Source organism: Pseudophryne corroboree, chromosome 4, assembly GCF_028390025.1.
Source record: "Pseudophryne corroboree isolate aPseCor3 chromosome 4, aPseCor3.hap2, whole genome shotgun sequence".
Taxonomy (NCBI): Eukaryota; Metazoa; Chordata; class Amphibia; order Anura; family Myobatrachidae; genus Pseudophryne; species Pseudophryne corroboree.
In genome coordinates, this window is record NC_086447.1 from 37,315,932 (window position 1) to 37,336,137 (window position 20,206).

The following is a 20,206-nucleotide window of genomic DNA, read 5'->3' on the forward strand; positions in this document are numbered from 1 at the left end:
GCTGAAATTACAGAATTTGAGGGTAATTTTGATCCTACAGTATTATTAACCTCGATAACAATAATTTCCACTAATTTCCATTTTACTCGGAACACCTCAAACCTCACAATATTGTTTTTTCTGTACCAGTATCTGCCCTATATTTCAATACTGCAGCCTCTCTGCCCTTAAACTGTCTGCTCAAAATAATTTATCCTTCCTATCTGCATTAAGCTCTATTCCCCTAGCCTGTGTGCAGTGTCCTCTCTGCTTTTGTCCTGTCTATTCCAGTTTCTGCCCATGCACCAGTATCTCTCCCTTTCCTCCCACAGTGCCAATCCTTCAAGTTTTGGATCTGGATTGGTTTTGCCAAAACCAACCTTTCAGGTTTTGGTTTGATCAGGATTTTTTAGAAATCACAGAATTTGGGGGTAATTTTGATCCTATAGTATTATTAACTTCAATAACATTCATTTCCACTCATTTCCATTCTATTCTGAACTCCTCATACCTCACAATATTGTTTTTAGGCCAAAAGGTTTCACATAGGTGGCTGGATGACTAAGCAAAGCGACACAAGTGGGCGGCACAAACACCTGGCCCATCTAGGAGTGACACAGCAGTGGCAGACAGGATGGCAGATTTAATAACTAGGCCCCATAGAGCACATATTGCAAAAGAAAAAAAAAGAAGTGCAAAATGGAATTGTCCTTATGTTGTCTAAACAGGACATGCACAGTTTAATAAACCCATAATTTCAGCGACAGGTGGTTCCCCTGGAAAAAGCTTGCCAAGTTCTCTGAATCATAGCTAGCAACAAATATACCACCTCCATATTTGATGACTTTTCACATTATGAGAAGAGGCAAGAGGAAGAGGACAGTGTCAATAAGGTGATAAAAAATTAGAGAGGCACACGCAATCAGGAACAACACACAGGCTTTAACCTCCACTTGTCTATTGGTGTGGAACAGAAAGGGCTTTAACCAAGCAAATATATAATTACCACATCACTGGGGAACTTCCGGTTCAGGTATGGGAGAGTGAGCAGCTTCTCCCCTCGGCTCCGCTCTGCACAACTACCCTTTCCTGCAAGCACGCTGTCAGCCTCAGGGAAACATCGTTCCCGGTCTCCCCGGAGGACAGAGGTGACAATGGAGAAGTTTCTGACGTCACCAGCCGTTCCGAAATCGCTCCCTCTGCTGCAGCCACCGAGACAGGAGAAATGCAGGGGGGAACACAACATGGCGCCTGACGCTGATATGGCTCCTGGAACTCCGGTTAGTAAAAAGCCGATTGCTGATTCTGCTATTGCTACAGAGGAGTCTATGTCTGCTGTGCCTACTCATTCCTCGTCATATGAGGACATGGTATTAGCGATTCAAGATGCCATGGCACCTTTGTTACAAAAAGCAGTGGTGGATATTATGACACAGATACAACATTTGGCTGGCAGGATGCCTGCAGCTGAGCAACACATCAGTGATAATACCGATAATGTGGCGGGGCTGCAGAAATCTGTCTCTGCTTTGGTTCTTGAAAATAAACAGCTGGCTGAAAAGTTAGATAGTATCGAAAATAGAACCAGAAGAAATAATTTAAGAATTATTGGACTGCCTGAAACGTTGAAGGGGGCTTCTCTGGAGCACTCTGTTCATACTACACTCCCTGCATTATTACGAACAGAAAGGGACTGCGCTGATATTGTAAGTGAGAGAGTGCATCGCTTAGGAGATCTGGCCAGGAACTCCTCTCAATGTCCAAGAGTGGTTATTTTCAAGACTTTGAACTATCTCCATGCCTTGGCTATTTGGAGGGTGTCTCGCAAATATAATCCTATTTTATGGGAGGGATACTCTTTGCGTATTTTCCATGACCCTTCTGCCGAACTTTCTAGACTGAGACGTGCCTTCTCCCCAATCTGTTCTACACTTGTTAAAACCAATCGAAAATTCATGATGTTATTCCCTGGTGATTGCGCATTTATACTGGATCGGAGTTCTTTGAGTTTACCACACCTGCTGATGCGGAGGCAATTCTCAAGGAGGAAGCCGATGGGAGATGCACTATGGATTTATCTCAGGCTCCTGATGACTGAGACAAGCAGCGCTGTTCCAGATCCAAAGACAAATGTTCCCCGGGATATATTCCATTATTGTACTGTATTGCTCATTTGTTTAGATTTTATAGTTGCTCTCAGTTTTTAGTTCCGAGTGATACACTACTTTGCTATGTTTTATTCTTGCTTAAATTTACACCCTGATTTATCAGGGATTTCTGGTTAATTAATATGTTGGTTGGTTTCTTGGGCGGAGGCCATGCCGGGGTGTTTTCTTCTTTATGTCGCTATTGCAGAAATCAGTGTTTGGGGCACTGGTTGTACGAAGGCTGAATTCTTACTGAAAGTCTATAAGGAGGATGGGTTATTACTGCTCATGGTGGTTTTGTTTTTGTGTGTTTTTTATTTGTGTTTTTATTTTTATTGTCTGTTATTCCATCTTGTGTGTCCCCTCCTAGATTAGGTTTACAATTTCTGGTGTTTAGTGTGGTTATTATCTCTTCTTGTGACTATGTCTCTTAAGTATGGGTCACTTAATGTCCGAGGCATTCATACTCCTGGTAAACGTCAGCGTTTGCTGACTTATTTAAATAAACATGCAATAGATTTAATTTGCCTTCAAGAAACTCATCTGATGCCTGAGGAGATTAAAACATTGAATATGATAGGATGGGTGGTATTAGGTACTGCTACTCATAATACTAAATCTCAGGGAGTGGTGGTGCTGGCTAAGAAATCTCTGAATATTTTGGTATCACATATGTTTTCAGATGCATAAGATCGTTTTTTGATACTTAAGCTTGAATTCTGGGGTATGGCTTTTCATTTATGCAATGTTTATGCGCCAAATATGTACAGTAAACCCTTTTTTACCTCACTGATTGCGAGAGTACATATCTTGGATCCCAGCTCGTTGATAGTCTGCGGTGACTTTAACTTACTCTCATCTTCCTTCCTGGACAGGACTCTCCCCCCCCCTCCCGAAACGTGAGCTGACTCTGCCAAGGATTGGCATGCCATTTTTTCTTAAGTCACTTAATTTAACTGACACTTGGAGGGCTACACATCTCATAGAAAGAGAATATTCTTGTCTTTCTCTGACCCATAATACGTGGTCTAGAATTGATTATATTTTGGTAGCTGAACCGCTATTTCCCAAAATAGCCTCAGTTGATATGGAATCCCCAGTGATAGCAGACCATGGTTTGGTTTGGATGGTGCTGAGCTTCGGGAGGTCAGAGGGCTCTGTTCCCCATTGGAAATTTCCTTCCCACTTATTGAACTCACAAAATTTGAAGTCTCAATTGGAGACTTGGTGGAAAGAATTTCAAATGGATAATATAACATATACAAGTTCTAATCCCACAGTTTTTTGGCTGGCTGCCAAGACCATAATTAGAGGTAAATTAATTGCTTATACTTCTTTCCTTAAAAAACAACGTAATGCCTCTTATCTTGAACTGCAATCTGCTCTTTCTAGTGCTTTTCAAACTTATAAATTATCTCCTTCCCCAGAGCATAAAACTACCGATCTTTCAGCTAAATTGCACTTTAGTGAGTTATTACAGAAGAGTGGGGACAACTATCTTTTTCAAGTTAACTCCAAGTTTTATAAATTTGGAAATAAGACCAGACGGCTTTTGACTAATTTATTACAGGGATCAAGAGGTCAGTCCGTGGTTCATCCTCTCTTAAAGGCGGATGGATCTCTCACTACTTCAGACTTACAAATTACAGAGGTTATGAAATCCTTTTATGAATCCCTTTATTCGACTCCATTTGAAACTGCTGAACAAACTTCTCCTACTGTCACTGGTCCTTCTCTTTCCTCTTCTTCTCACTCTACTTCTGCTTACTGGGACTTACTATCACTTCCTCAGCTCCCTGACTCTTTCTGTTCACCAATTACTGCACCAGTCACCACTGCAGAAGTCCTTTTAGCCATTAAGCCGCTGAAGCTGGCCAAATCCCTGGGTCCTGATGGCTATACTAATGAATTTTATAGGTTGTTAGATTCTCACATTGCCCATCCCTTAGCTGCCTGTTTTAATCATATAATTAGCACAGGGAGTCTCCCCCTTCACTTCTCGGATGCCTTTATTAAAATTTTACCAAAGGTTGGCAGGAATCTTGCTCTCCCAGGATCCTACAGACCTATTTCATTGTTGAATTCTGATTATAAACTTTAAAAAAAATTTGGCTGAAAGACTGAAGCCTATTTTACCATTTATAATTCATAAAGACCAAACTGGATTCATTACTGGGAGGCATTCAGTGGTGAACGTGCGGAGACTCCTTGCTGTGATCCATCAGGCTACTGCTGATCCCCCATCTTCTTCCCCCTCAATTTTAATTACGTTAGATGCGGAAAAGGCCTTTGACCTTGTGTTGTGGTCTCACTTGTTTCGTACCTTAGAAAAATTTGGCTTCCCTACTCAATTTATTAAAATTCTCCATTTATTTTACTCCAACCCCAAATCCCAGGTAGTGTGTAATGGGCTTTTCTCTCCTGCCTTTACTCTCCGTAGAGGTACAAGACAAGGTTGTCCTTTGTCACCTATTTTGTTCGCCATTGCAATAGAACCTTTGGCTGTGGCGATACGATCATCCCCTTTATTAGCCAGAATAAGAGTGGGGGCTGAGGAATTGAGGGTGAGCTTGTTTGCGGATGATACTCTTATCTTTCTATCTAATCCTCTGCGTTCTTTGCCAGCTTTACTACACTTGCTTCACTCTTTTGGAATAGTCTCTGGATATCGAATTAATATGTCCAAATCTGAGATTCTGCCTCTGGGGGCGGTCTTCTCTGACTTTTTGACTGATCCCACTGTCCCCTTTTCAGTCGCATCATCCCGGATTAAATATCTGGGCATTCAAATTTGTTCTTATTTAAAACGACTGTTTTCGGCAAATTTCCAACCCATAATTAATAAACTCGCTACGAAACTTGAGGCGTGGAGGGATCTTCCCCTATCCCTTCTGGGTCGTCTAACTGTTATACACTCAATTCTTTTACCTAAGTTGTTTTACTGCATGCAGATGCTGCCGATTGCTTTAGTACATTCAGACACAAAGAAAGTAGATGCTCTCTTTTCTAAATTTCTCTGGCAAAATAAACGCCCCAGGATTTCTAAAGCTAAGCTTAGAATGTCCAGGAAGGAAGGTGGGTTGGGTTATCCCGATCTAAAAATGTATTCACACGCTGTTTTCTTTAGATATATTCAAGCTTGGATATTAACCAAATCTCAATACACAGATCTTTCTCTTGATTTGGAAATTTTCTCTCCATATTCACCTAGTGCCCTTCTACAGTCACCACCCTCCCTTATACCTGCAGAATTGCGTACTCACATTTTATTTGCAGACACCTACAAGACTTGGATTGCTGTTAATAAACATTGTAACAGTGATCCACACATTACGACTTTCATCCCCTTGTGGGGTAATCTCTCTTTCTCCCCATCACTAATAATCCAAGGTTTAAAATATGGCGTTCTAAAGGGTTGGACCTATCTTGCAAGGTCTTTGACCCAGGTGGCCATTTATTTTCTTTTGATATGATTTCTAGCCATTTTTGATTCCTGACACACACCTATTTATGTTTTTACAAGTTCGCCATTTTTTATGTCAAAGAAAGCACCCCTTTTCTCATCACACATGCTAAAAATCACATTATCCCAGATTGATTCTTTGGAGAAGTTGTTTTCTTTTCTTTTACATACAAATTATAAGGTGAAACATTTGTATTCTCTACTTCTTACCTTTGATAACCGTAATCAGTGGGAGGTGTTGGTGTCTAAATGGAGAATGGATATTCCTTTACTAACTACACTACGAGATTTGACTGACTCCTATTCCTAAAATCTGCATATCTGCAAGAGGTTCACATTCATACCTTACACAGGGCATATATCACCCCATACCAACGTAGACATATGGTCAAAGATGAACTTGGTTATTGTTGTAAATGTACAGTAGTTAAAGCGGATTTTATGCAATGTTTGTGGGACTGCTATAAGATTAGGCAGTTTTGGTGTAAACTTATGCAATTTGTCAATGATATGTTTCACCTTCACCTCTGTCCAGAACTAGCCGCTTGTTTAGGTATAGATTTTTCAATCTGGTATCTAGGCCGGAATGAAAAATGTGTCTTACCATTGTTAATTACCTTACTTGCAGTGTGTAAAAAATGTATATTACTCCACTGGATTAAAAAGTCTGCTCCTAGATTGGGGGGCGTAAAATGTAAACTCTTACAACTTCTGTATTATGAAAGGAAGTATGCTTGCCAGGACTTATCTATAGGAGTTAGGTCATTTTCTATTAAATGGGCTCCATTTATTGACACTCTTGACTTAACTACTCAGCAACATATATATAGAGTCTTCAATGATTATGAACCTTCGTAGAGGTGCTAGGAAGGTATACGCTGAATTACTACACTTACACTGGTTCATGCTGGGATGTGTAACACATGATCTTGGTCCCCCCCCCCCCTTTCTTCCTTTCCCCTCTGTATGTCTGTCTTGTCTCTTTTTGTTATGTTTATGTCTGTATTCTTTTGCTGCGAATGCTCTTTATGGTCAGCTATCACGCTGATTGCATCTTTGATCTTGCTAATATACCTCAGGGGTTTTTATTCCTGTTCTATTGATGGATGTTATAGCTACGTATTACCTTTATTACTAGATACTTCTTATTGTAATTCTCCATTCACTTTTCTTGTCACTGTTACGGTTTGATATCTGACTTTGTAACAGTGTTTACTTTCTTAATTTGAATAAACAAATTTAAAAAATAAAAAAATTGACTGCATCACTGGACAAAGTGAAAAACTAGTGGCCAAAGCCTCTGAATTTGTAGCCCCTTCTCCATTTTCAGCGATTAAGATAATTTTGGATTTAATGCTGAGATGCAAATAAACTGGTGTATACCACAGGATCAAGATTGGCTATTTTTCCCTCCACGGAGTCTGGAGACTTATTTTTTTTAAATCTTGTGGGTTTCTTTTTTTCAATTATTTATTGCTTTTTTATTTACATATTTTGTGGCAGATGCTTAATTTTCATTTTTCACAGCTCCCAGTTACATGCATGTGAGCATACCTGTGTGTCCCAGCTACAAGCATGTGAGCATACCTGTGTGTCCCAGTTGCACACATATGAACATATCTGTGTGTCTTGGTTATTTTATTCACATTTTATTTTTAAATAAAGCAGCCCCTTAGATGTTTTAGCAGCCCCTCTTCAGCCCCTACAGCAGTCCCGGATTCGGCAAGCTGAGTTTGGGTGGGTTCTTAACAGTACTAAGCAGGACTCTGAAGGGATTTTTTTAATTATTGAGCCTCTGCCCTAGTGAAGCTTACCCCTCTGCAGTCAAAACTCATTTCATACTATAAGTAGAACTGTGGTAGGAAGCAATGGAAACATCTGTGCCAACAGCATGCCTCAGCATGGCAAGCCAGACATCTTCCCGTTTGAAAGCCACCATGAGACTCCGTACTAGGCCTTATTCAGTAACTGTTTGTGCCTCACAGGAGCTCCTGGTCCATCCAGTGCTGCAGTGCAATGGAAAGGTGATGAAATGCCAAATCACTGAAACTCTTCTAACACCTTAAGGCCTTGCGAAAACCCTACACAGCCCTTACATTGTACAATTTTTAAGGAGAAAACATTTACAAAATAAAAGAAATGAACCTTGTACAACAAATGCACATCTTATAAATAATCCTAAAATGTGAAACATTAATACTAAATCAAAATTAAGGTTGAATAATTGGAGCCATTAATTTGAGTCCCTAACATGAAATAATTGAGAAGAACCTCTCTCTAATGCTAGGTATACAGTGCACACTAGAAAATGTAGATGAGTGGGTTCTGACAGGGCACCTTGTGAATTATATGGCAGACATATAGACATAGGTGTGTTTAGAAAATATAGTTTTATCTGGCAGTTTTGCTGGATTATGATTCTGTGTATTCTGAGTCTGACTGACTTTGGCCACAAATGTGGACTCTCCCTACTTTATTATAAAACACTTTTTCAAAATTATAATTTCCATTTCCACCTTAGCGGCTATATGTTTTTATAAATCTGGTTGTGTATTCTGCTCTAGGCTTTAATTTAAACCTAGGATCAAGTACAGCAAAACCCCTGGAATTATACGGCAGCGCCTCTGGATTTATGCAGCAGATAGGCAGCACCCCTGAATTTATACAGCATAGGCAGTATGCATGGAGAATTACACAGCACAGCAGACAGGCAACAGCAGCCCTGGACTTAAGTGTCAGTGGGGCAGTACCCCTGGACTGATTGGGCAGTGGGGAAGCAACCCATAAAGGGCAGCACCCCTGGAATGATCTGGCAGACAAGATGGAATTGCCCTTGGGCCCTCCCACCCACACTTATTTTGTGTAAAAAGGACATGCACACTTTAGTAAACCAATCATTTCAGCGACAGGGTCTGCTACATGTCTGTGGCTGAAATGATTGGTTTGTTTGGGCCCCCACCAAAAAAGAAGCAATTCATATTTCCTTGCACAAACTGGCTATACAGAGGCAAGATGTCATCCTTATCCTCCGATTCCTCCCGCCCTTTAGTGTTTACATCCTAATCCTCACAGAGAAATATTTCCACTCCAAAGAGGTGGATTTTTGGAATTTTGCCCAGGCATGACAATGGGCTTTTTCATCCCATGGCCATCAACTGTCTCCACTGGTGCCTTATTCAAACAAACTACATCACCATCAGAATCCTCATTGCCAACTTCCTCCTCAGCACCAGCTACACCAATATCCTACTCATCCTGATGTACTTCTACAGTGACATCCTCAATCTCAATATCAGCAACTAGACTGGCAGTGCTCCTCCCAGCACTTTCAGAGTGCATGCCAATGGTGGTAGGAAAGGGTAAGGAGAAGAGATGGATGCGCAATGTGTTAGAGCAAATTAATCCTAATTAAGAGCTGGAGTGTAAATATTTAAAATAATTTAATGTACTGATAACATTAAATTTGACACATAAATCAACAATAGAGATAATATAATAAAACCAAGATTAAGAAGCAAGACACCTTGAAATTGTAAATGTATATACTGGAAATAGTACCCTCCGATTTTAATGAGGAAACAAATCCAATTAAATATCCATATGGAAATCCACAATCAGGTAGGCAGCTGATCCACAAGTATCTAATACTGGTTGCCGTACAAGAGATCTCAGTGCGGCAATACAAAGAACTGCTGTGTGAATGAATATGTACCTCTCCGTGGGCTGGTCCCGACCGAGCGTCCTCGGTCATATGTTCCTGCAATGCCCAGTGCTTGATAATATAGAAGAGGAGAGGACGTACTTATCCCTGAGTTGGTGGATACAGTTTATCAGTGGCGTGCTGGCAGGGGTCACCGGCGGCAGTTGGAGAAGCCGGGACGGGAGCCGAGGTATCTCTGGCTCAGCGTGCTGGTAGAAGTCACCGGCGGCAAATGGAGAAGCCGGGACGGGAGCCAGCTTGATGGTAGAAGTCACCGGCGGTGGATGGAGGAGCCGGGACGGGAGCCAAAGTGTCACAGGCTCGGACAGCAGCTTACTACCTGTTTGCACACCTTGATTTCATCCATCACACAGGTAGTCAAATTTAATGTTATCAGTACAATAAATTATTTTAAATATTTACATGTCAGCTCTTAATTAGCATTAATTTGCTGTAACACACTGCGCAGCCATCTCTTCTCCTTACCCTATTAATCCTTAATTGAACACGCACACAGTGTTCTGTGGCAGAGCACGTGGCAGAGCAATTTTAATTATAATACCCATATTTAGGGGCATTATCATCTAAGGGGCCTTTTGGCAATCTTTTGTTTTTGCTTCTTGTCTTTGAAAATGGTGGTAGGAGCCTCCACTTTCCATACAGTCTTGGGGAGGTCAGGCATAAACATTGCAACCGCGGACACACTTGGACTGTCCTTGGGGATTTTGTGATACCTCTGAATGCACAGTTGTTTTTTCCTTTGGTTTAACAAGATTTATTTACTTTTTCGAGAGGGAGGAGGGCTTTGTTGTTCATGAGATACTGAACCACCAGTAATGAACATAGGCCAAGGCCTTAGCCTTTCCTTGCAACTTTGTGTCGTGAATTGCATATTGTCAATTTTACGTTTCTTATCAGATAATTTATTTTTATTTTTTTGGGGGGTTCTTCATTTTTGCTTCTTGGATTTTACATGCCAGGTATGACATTGGGCATTGGCCTAAGCAGACGACATGGATGGAATTGCATCCTCAATGTCTTGAGTTGTGGCAGCAGCTGCTTCAGCACTGGTACTAGGAACTGGAAGTGGTTCCTGATCTTTCACTATTTTTCCTCCAAATTTTTGTTCTCCATTACATAGGACAGCACCCCTTTATTATTACAGTACACAGAACAGTGCCCCTTTATTTTCACAGCACCCCTGTGTTTTTACAGCATACAGAACAAGGACAGTGTTCTTTTTAAAAAAAATTGTGGTACGCTTGTATTTTTACAGCATACAGGAAAGGCCAGTGTACCTTTATTTAAACAGCAGCACCCCTGAACTAACAGCATGTAAGACAGGGCCATTGTATCTTTATTTTATCAGCACCCTGAATTTTTACAGCATACCAGAAAAGGCCAGTGTACTTTTATTTTGACAGCACCCCTGTACTTTTTACACCACACAGGACAGAACCAGCACTCCTATATTTTCACAGCACTCCTGTATTTTTAAAGCATACAGGAGAGGACTAGCACCCCTGTATTTTAGCAGCACCATTGTAATTTTACAGCATACAAGACAGGGCCAGTGTACATTTATTTTCACAGCACCCCTGAATTTTTACAGCATACAAGACAGGGCCAGTGTACCTTCATTTTCACAGTACCCCTGTATTTTTAAAGCATACAAGACAGGGACAGTGTACCTTTACAACACCCCTGTATTTTCACAGCATACAGGAAGGAACCAGCACCCCTGTTTGTTCACAGCACCCCTGTATTTTCACAGCATACAGGACATTGACCCTGTACAGCAGTGACAGCCAGGACAGCAACACCCATGTACAGTTACAGCACCCCTAACAGCACATGACACCACAGTGACAGGACAGCACCCCTAGAGACCACACACTGACCCCACCTGATGCCACCACCCATAGAGAGAGACAGAGGTCTGTCTCCCTCACTCTCCAAGTCCAGAGTGAAAATGGTGGCAATGCATGTCTATTTGTATAGAATCCAAAACTCATGAGAATCTGACAGCGGGATGATGACATTTTGCCGCTCATCTCTATTTTAAATATATATTTTCAATTTCTATTTGAATAAATTGTTACTTATTTTTTTTCATGCTGTTGGTCTCTGATATTAGTGCTCCCTTTGTGTAGTTTTAATATAACCTGTAGTTTATAGTTTACAAGGGGGGGGGTTAAACAGGTCCAGATATTGTTAGGGTCTCCAGCCCTGTGCTGCCATGTCGTCATGGCAACCGGGAGACAAGTGCTAGCGGAGTAACCTGAGCGCAGCTGATACTCCGGTTCGGGTCTTTTGCTGTGCAGTGGTTACAGGCTATGTGCATGGCAGGGGATCCGGTGCTGGCTTTTGTGCTCACAGTCTGTGAGGTCTGAGTGGGGCGTGGACAGCACCTGCTATATAAACCCTCTTCTCAGGTTAGGCAGATGCTGCTGAATCTTTGTTGGTTAGTCAGTTCCTGAAAGTTAGCTAGTACTATGTAACTTTGTATTTGTTTGTTGCTTACTGCAAATAGACCTTGGGATTTGGTACTACACTCTGCCAATCCAGACCTAGCAGTAAGACTGGAGTCAGTCGTTTAACCTGCTGGGGTTCTTTTGTTACTCTGTGAACCTAGCAAGTTTGCGGCTGTATTCTCAGACTTGCCTGCCAAAATCCTTTCTCACTGTGCAAGGTGTTCAGGTGTCAGTTTAGTGGCAGTAAGCTGAACCAGTGCACTGCAAGTGAGGACAAGGATTGTGGAGACTCTCCTTGTGTCTATTATTCCATCTCTGACCAAGGAGTTTACTGCCACACCCGTTGGTAACCCTTTAGGGTTTTGCTGTTGCCCTTAGCAACAGCATTTCGGGTTCTCTACGTATTAAATCACAACATCTCGCTTCTTTCCATCTGAGCATTCCTAATACTAGGGAGACACCCAGTTTCTTAGCCTTTGGGCTTCTCTGTTCACTTTGTGTTTATTTTGTTACTCTATCACCTTCAGTGTATGTAATGTCATATTCCCCAGTCTGTCTGTGAGTTCATTTGTTTTGCATCCCTCTCGTTCAGACACCAGTACATTCCTGCTGGCACTGGTGTGCATAACATATTCAGCAGCCTAATACTCCTGTTGAAATTTTGTGGGAATATGGAGCATACCCTTCAAAATACTTTGCAACAGGTGGTCGATCAGGTGCAGGTCCTGACTCGACAATTTAATGATTTGTCCATTAAAATGCACACCTCGCAGGCCGCTGGCGGAGCTCCCACAGCAGCAGCATACTCAGGGGTTAAGGAGACGAAAGTAAATCTCCCGGATCGTTTTTCTTGAGATCGCTCGCAGTTCTTTGGTTTCAAGGAGAGCTGCAAGCTATATTTCCGGGCTTAAGCCTCAGTCTTCTGGGTCGGAGATTCAGCGGGTGGGCATAGTGATTTCCTTGCTATAAGGAGACCCACAGGTCTGGGCATATGGGTTGCAGCCTGACTGTCCGTCGCTTAAAAGTGTTGATGCTTTTTTTATGGCACTGGGCATGTTGTATGATGACCCTGACAAGATGGCCTCAGCCGAGGCTCAGATTTCGATCCTTAAGCAAGGGCGAAGGCCAGTTGAGGTTTATTGTACGGAGTTTCGGAGGTTGGCCCATGATACCCAGTGGAATGACCCAGCCCTGAGACACCAGTACCGGAGAGGTCTTTCTAACCAGATAAAAGACCAACTGGTACAATATCCCTTGCCTGATAGCTTGGATCAGCTCATGCAGTTATCCATCCGGGTAGATAGACGGCAGAGAAAGCGTAGGCTTGAAAGGGAGACCGATGTTTCCTTCTTTCCCAAGGGAACCTCGGACTCTGAGGAATTTTCCAAGGAGCCTATGCAGATTGGGGCTACCCGCCTCTCCTCGCGTGAGAAGACGCGGAGGAGACAGCAGGGGTTGTGTTTGTACTGTGGGAATAAAGGTCATGTGGTAGTATCATGCCCAGAAAAGCCGGAAAACTTCAGGGCCTGAGGGTGATGGGAAATATCCTGTCAGGCCAGAAGTCAGAATTTCCCAAGAAGACTTTTATCATTCCGGTGACCTTGAAGATCCTCGGTCAAACTGTCAAGACTGAGGCCTTTGTGTACAGTGGGGCCGACAGGGTTTTTATAGACCGCCAATTCGCCCTGAAACACTGTGCTTGTGACTGTCTGTACTTTTGCCCCATTGGTGTTGGGGTTACCCTGGTTAAGGGCCCACAATCCTCAATTTGACTGGGTCTCTGGGGAGATTCTTAGTTGGGGTACTGATTGTTTCAGGAGTTGCTTGAGCCTTCCAGTCAGGCTTTTGCAGCTAAGTTTGCCAAGATTGCCAGGATGTTATGCAGATTTTGCGGACGTGTTCTCCAAAAAAGTTGCAGAGGTACTACCTCCCCATCGCCCCTATGACTGTGCCATTGATTTGTTGCCGAATGCTAAGCTTCCCAAGAGCAGGTTGTACTCCCTGTCACGTCCTGAGACTCAGGCTATGGCAGAGTACATTCAGGAGAACTTGGCTAAGGGATTTATCAGACCTTCACAGTCTCCAGTTGGGTCGGGGTTCTTCTTCTTGGGTAAAAAGGACGGTTCGTTGTGACCCTGCATCGACTTCAGGGAATTGAATCGTATCACGATTAAAAACTCATATCCACAGCCTCCCATTTCGGTCTTGTTTGACCAGCTTCGTACTGCCACCATTTTTTCTAAGATTGACCTACGCGGGGCGTACAGTCTAATCCGAATAAGAGAGGGGGATGAATGGAAGACTGCCTTTAATACCCACTCAGGGCATTATGAACATTTGGTGATGCCTTTTGGGCTCTGTAATGCCCCGGCAGTCTTCCAGGACTTCATAAATGATGTGCTCAGGGAATATTTGGATAGATTCTTAGTTGTATACTTAGATGACATCCTAATCTTCTCCCATTCCCTGGAGGAACATCGTAAGCATGTACGCTTAGTCCTCCAGAAACTCAGAGACCACCGGCTTGGGGCGAAGCTGGAGAAGTACGAATTTGAAGTTTAGCAAATCGCATTTCTAGGATATATTATCTCCCCAGAAGGTTTCCAAATGGAGGGTTCCAAGGTACAGGCAGTCCTGGATTGGGTGCAGCCCACTAGTTTGAAGGCGCTTCAGCGTTTTCTGGGCTTTGCAAATTTTTAAAGACGATTTATCGCTGGATTTTCGTCTATTGTGGCGCCCTTGGTGGCACTCACTAAGAAAGGGGCGGATGTTGCTCACTGGTCTTGTGAGGCCAAAGCGGCTTTTGCCCATCTCAAAAGGGCATTTGTCTCGGCCAAGGTGCTGCGACACCCAGATCCAGAGCATCCTTTTGTGGTGGAGGTGGATGCCTCTGAGATGGGTATTGGGCCAGTGCTCTCTCAGATGGGAGTGTCTGATAATCGCCTTCATCCCTGTGCTTACTTTTCCCGTAAATTTTCGCCTGCCGAGATGAATTATGACGTGGGTAACCGGGAATTGTTGGCTATTAAGGATGCACTCGAGGAGTGGAGACACTGGCTTGAGGGGGCTAAGTTTGTGGTCTCAATTCTCACCGACCATAAGAATTTGGCATATTTAGAGTCAGCGAAGCGCCTCAATGCCAGGCAGGCACGATGGGCTTTGTTTTTTGCTCGCTTTAATTTTTTGATAACATATCGCCCTGGGTCAAAAAACATCAAGGCTGATGCGCTCTCGCAGGGTTTTGCTCCAATCCAGGAGACCACCGAGGAGCCATTGCCCATTGTGTCCCCATCATGTATTAAAGTGGGCATTACCCAGGACCTCTTGTCATTAGTCCTTAGAGCACAGGAGCAGGCTCCTCCAGACCTTCCGGTAGGTCTTTTGTTTGTGCCTCCTAGGTTAAGACAGCGAGTGTTCCTGGAATTCCATGCCAAGAAGCCAGCAGGTCACCAGGGTATTGCCAAAACTCGGGAGTTGCTATCTAGGGTGGTGTGGTGGTCCTCGGAGGCTAAGGATGTGGATCAGTGGGTTCGGGCATGTGACATCTGTGCCCGAAATAAGACTCCTAGAGGGGTTCCTGTTGTCCCATTACATCCACTCTCTATTCCATCTAAGCCATGGACCCACATTTCAATGGATTTTGTGGTGGACTTGCCCAAATCCTCGGGGATGACAGCCATCTGGGTTGTCGTTGACAGGTTTTCGAAGATGGCGCACTTCGTTCCACTGGTTGGGCAGCCATCGGCCAGACGCCTGTCTGAATTATTTATGTTGCATGTTGTGCGCCTCCACGGGTTGCCACTTGATGTGGTCTCTGACCTCGGATCCCAGTTTGTGGCCAAATTCTGGAGGGCATTTTGTTCCGATCTCCAGATTTCTGTCAGCTTGTCATCAGGCTACCATCCGCAGTCTAATGGGCAGACTGAAAGGGTGAACCAGTCCTTGGAGCAGTTCCTCAGGTGTTATGTCTCCAAGTGTCAGACTGACTGGGTTGCTCATCTGTCCATGGCGGAGTTTGCCTATAACAACGCGGCTCTCTCTGCTACAGGGATCTCTCCCTTCCTTTGTGTGTATGGGCATCATCCTAAGGCCAATTCTTTTGACCCCCTGGACTCCACGCCTGGTGGTTCCTCTGTGGTTTTGGTCCTTAGAGGTATTTGGAGGAAAGTGAAGAAAGCCCTTGTGTCTGTGTCATTAGGGACCAAAAGGGTTTTTGATAAGCGGAAAAGACCCTGCAGCTTCAAATTAGGAGAGTTCGTATGGTTGTCTACCAAGAATTTGAAGTTGTGACAGCCATCTCATAAGTTAGGCCCCCGGTTCATCGGCCCTTATAAGATCTCTAGGGTTATCAATCCGGTGGCATTTCAGTTAGATCTGCCCCGTTCTTTGGGTATCAATAAAACATTTCATTGTTCCCTTTTAAAACGGGCGATTGGTAATTCTTCTTCCAGTGGAAGTCCTTCCCCTCTTCTGATACGTGGCCAAAGGGAGTTTGTTGTTGAAAGGATTCTTGACTCCAAGATGGTTCGGGGTCGGCTGTCATTTTTGGTGCACTGGAAGGGGTATGGCCCTGGAGGAGCGGTCGTAGGTGCGCAGTTGTGATCTTCATGCCCCCAGACTGTTACGCTCTTTCTTCTCGCAGTTCCCTTATAAACCCGGTGGTAGGGGTTCTTTGACCCCTCGTCAGAGGGGGGGTACTGTTAGGGTCTCCTGCCCTGTGCTGCCATGTCGTCATGGCAACCGGGAGACAAGTGCTAGCGTAGTAACCTGAGCGCACCTGATACTCCGGTTCGGGTCTTTTGCTGTGCAGTGGTTACAGGCTCTGTGCATGGCAGGGGATCCGGTGCTGGTTTTTGTGCTCACAGTCTGTGAGGTCTGAGTGGGGCGTGGACAGCACCTGCTATATAAACCCTCTTCTCAGGTTAGGCAGATGCTGCTGAATCTTTGTTGGTTAGTCAGTTCCTGAAAGTTAGCTAGTACTGTGTAACTTTGTATTTGTTTGTTGCTTACTGCAAATAGGCCTTGGGATTTGGTACTACACTCTGCCAATCCAGACCTAGCAGTAAGACTGGAGTCAGTCGTTTAACCTGCTGGGGTTCTTTTGTTACTCTGTGAACCTAGCAAGTTTGCGGCTGTATTCTCAGACTTGCCTGCCAAAATCCTTTCTCACTGTGCAAGGTGTTCAGGTGTCAGTTTAGTGGCAATAAGCTGAACCAGTGCACTGCAAGTGAGGACTAGGATTGTGGAGATTCTCCTTGTGTCTGTTATTCCATCTCTGACCAAGGAGTTTACTGCCACACCCGTTGGTAACCCTTTAGGGTTTTGCTGTTGCCTTTAGCAACAGCATTTCGGGTTCTCTACGTATTAAATCACAACATCTCGCTTCTTTCCATCTGAGCATTCCTAATACTAGGGAGACACCCAGTTTCTTAGCCTTTGGGCTTCTCTGTTCACTTTGTGTTTATTTTGTTACTCTATCACCTTCAGTGTATGTAATGTCATATTCCCCAGTCTATCTGTGAGTTCATTTGTTTTGCATCCCTCTCCGTTCAGACACCAGTACATTACTGCTGACACTGGTGTGCATAACAGATATTAGGGAGGCTCCTGTGTATTTAGCTATAATTGACTATATTATATATTATTTATTAATGCATGGACAAAGTTATTTTTGTATTAAACATAATCTTTTCATTTTAATAATTTTTGCTGAGCAGCAGAACAACTTAAATAGCATTGTTTAATATACTCTACGTAAAACCTGTATATTTTACGACCTGTATAAGATACAATAATATATTCTAAACAATACTGATAGACTATTGTATGAGGCACACATTCCCAGAATACAGATGTGACCTCGTACTACTAGTCTCAATATGTCATGTGTCGTGAGATGCCCGATGCCAGTGAGTAGACAGGTCTCGCGGAAATTTGTTAGTGCTCACCTTCTCTTTTATGTCCTCTTACCTGAAACTGCATCTTATCGGTAATGCGGTAATGTGATGAGCTAGGATGCACCAGGAGACTGTGCTGAATAACAACAGCACTTGTATATCTGTGTGTGACTGAGTCTGTGGGCCCAACTAAGACCCGGTCTCTGCAGCGGCAGCAATCGCAGGCTGAAGCCCCAACGCCGCATTGCGGATGCATTTTCAGGGTGTGGACCAGGCAATGCAGGGGTGTCTGGACCAAATGTGGTGTGGGCCACAGCAGCTGCGTGACATCACATGCAGCCGCTATAGCCAAAAACATGGAGGGTAGGCTGCGTATTCAGGAAGATACACGGCAGGTGCGAAAGCATCACCGCTGTGCGCAGTGCCCGATTAAGTTTCTCATGGGCCTGGAGCTGAAATTTATGAGGGGCCTATTATATGCTACCATAGGAGGTGTGACTAGTACGCTGTGTGTGTGCGGGAGCTACTGATATAAGTATATATCTATCTATCTATCTATACACACCCACATATATATAGTCAGCATATCGACAGTTGGGATCTCGGCTGACACCATGCCGCCGCTGGGATCCCAACCGGGCCACCATAAGGTCACTGGTATCCCAGCGAGGTAGGTGATTCCCCCTCTATGGGTGTCCATGACATCCATAGAGGGAGAATAGAACCTGTGGTGGGTAGCTTGCCACCGATACTGCATGGGGCATTATTGCACTCGCCCCCCCCTGTCGGCATTCCGCCACTCAGGATGCCAATATAAGTAACCTGACGTTCGGCATCCCAGGTAGCGGGATCACAAACCGATTCCATAAATAATGTGATACAAATGCTATTGCAGGAGCATTACATGGAAGCGGTCACTATATATATATATATATATATATATATATATATATATATATACAGGGAAACACTAAAATAACACATCTTAGATCTGAATGAATAAAATGTTCTTATTAAATACTTTGTTCTTTACATACAGTAGTTGAATGTGCTGACAACAATATCACACAAAAATGATCAATGGAAATCAAATTTGTTAACCCATGGAGGTCTGGATTTGGAGTCACACTCAAAATTAAAGTGGAAAAACACACTACAGACTGATCCAACTTTGATGTAATGTCCTTAAAATTAATCAAAATGAGGCTCAGTAGTGTGTGTGGCCTCCACGTGCCTGCACTGCATGAGCCACACAAGTGGCTCAGGTAGTGCAGCTCATCCAGGATGGCACATCAATGCGAGCTGTGGCAAGAAGGTTTGCTGTGTCTGTCAGCGTAGTGTCCAGAGCATGGAGGCGCTACCAGGAGACAGGCCAGTACATCAGGAGATGTGGAGGAGGCCGTAGAAGGGCAACAACCCAGCAGCAGGACCACTACCTCCGCCTTTGTGCAAGGAGGAACAGGAGGAGCACTGCCAGAGCCCTGCAAAATTACCTCCAGCAAGCCAAGAAATGTGCATGTGTCTACTCAAACAATCAGAAACAGACTCCATGAGGGTGGTATGAGGGCCCGACGTCCACAGGTGGGGGTTGTGCTTAGAGCCCAACACCGGGCAGGACGTTTGGCATTTGCCAGAGAACATCAAGATTAGCAAATTCGCCACTGGTGCCCTGTGCTCTTCACAGATGAAAGCAGGTTTTCACTGAGCACATGTGACAGACGTGACAGAGTCTGGAGACGCCAAGGAGAACGTTCTGCTGCCTGCAACATCCTACAGCATGACCGGTTTGGCAGTGGGTCAGTAATGGGGAGGGGTGGCATTTCTTTGGAGGGCCGCACAGCCCTCCATGAGCTCGCCAGAGGTAGCCTGACTGCCATTAGGTACCGAGATGAGATCCTCAGACCCCTTGTGAGACCATATGCTGGTGTGGTTGGCCCTGGGTTCCTCCTAATGCAAGACAATGCTAGACCTCATGTGGCTGGAGTGTGTCAGCAGTTCCTGCAAGATGAAGGCATTGATGCTATGGACTGGATAACCTGTTCTCCAGACCTGAATCCAATAGAGTACATCTGGGACATCATGTCTTGCTCCATCCACCAATGCCACGTTGCACCGCAGACTGTCCAGGAGTTGGCGGATGCTTTAGTCCAGGTCTGGGAGGAGATCCCTCAGGAGACCATCCGCCACCTCATCAGGAGCATGCCCAGGCATTGTAGGGAGGTCATACAGGCACGTGGAGGCAACACACACTACTGAGCCTCATTTTGACTTGTTTTAAGGACATTACATCAAAGTTGGATCAGCCTGTAGTGTGTTTTTCCACTTTCATTTTGAGTGTGACTCCAAATCCAGACCTCCATGGGTCAATAACTTTGATTTCCATTGATCATTTTTTTGTGATTTTGTTGTCAGCACATTCAACTATGTAAAGAACAAAGTATTTAATAAAAATATTTCATTCATTCAGATCTAGGATGTGTTTTTTTAGTGTTCCCTTTATTTTTTGAGCAGTGCATATCATTATGTATATTTTGAAAATGCAGCAG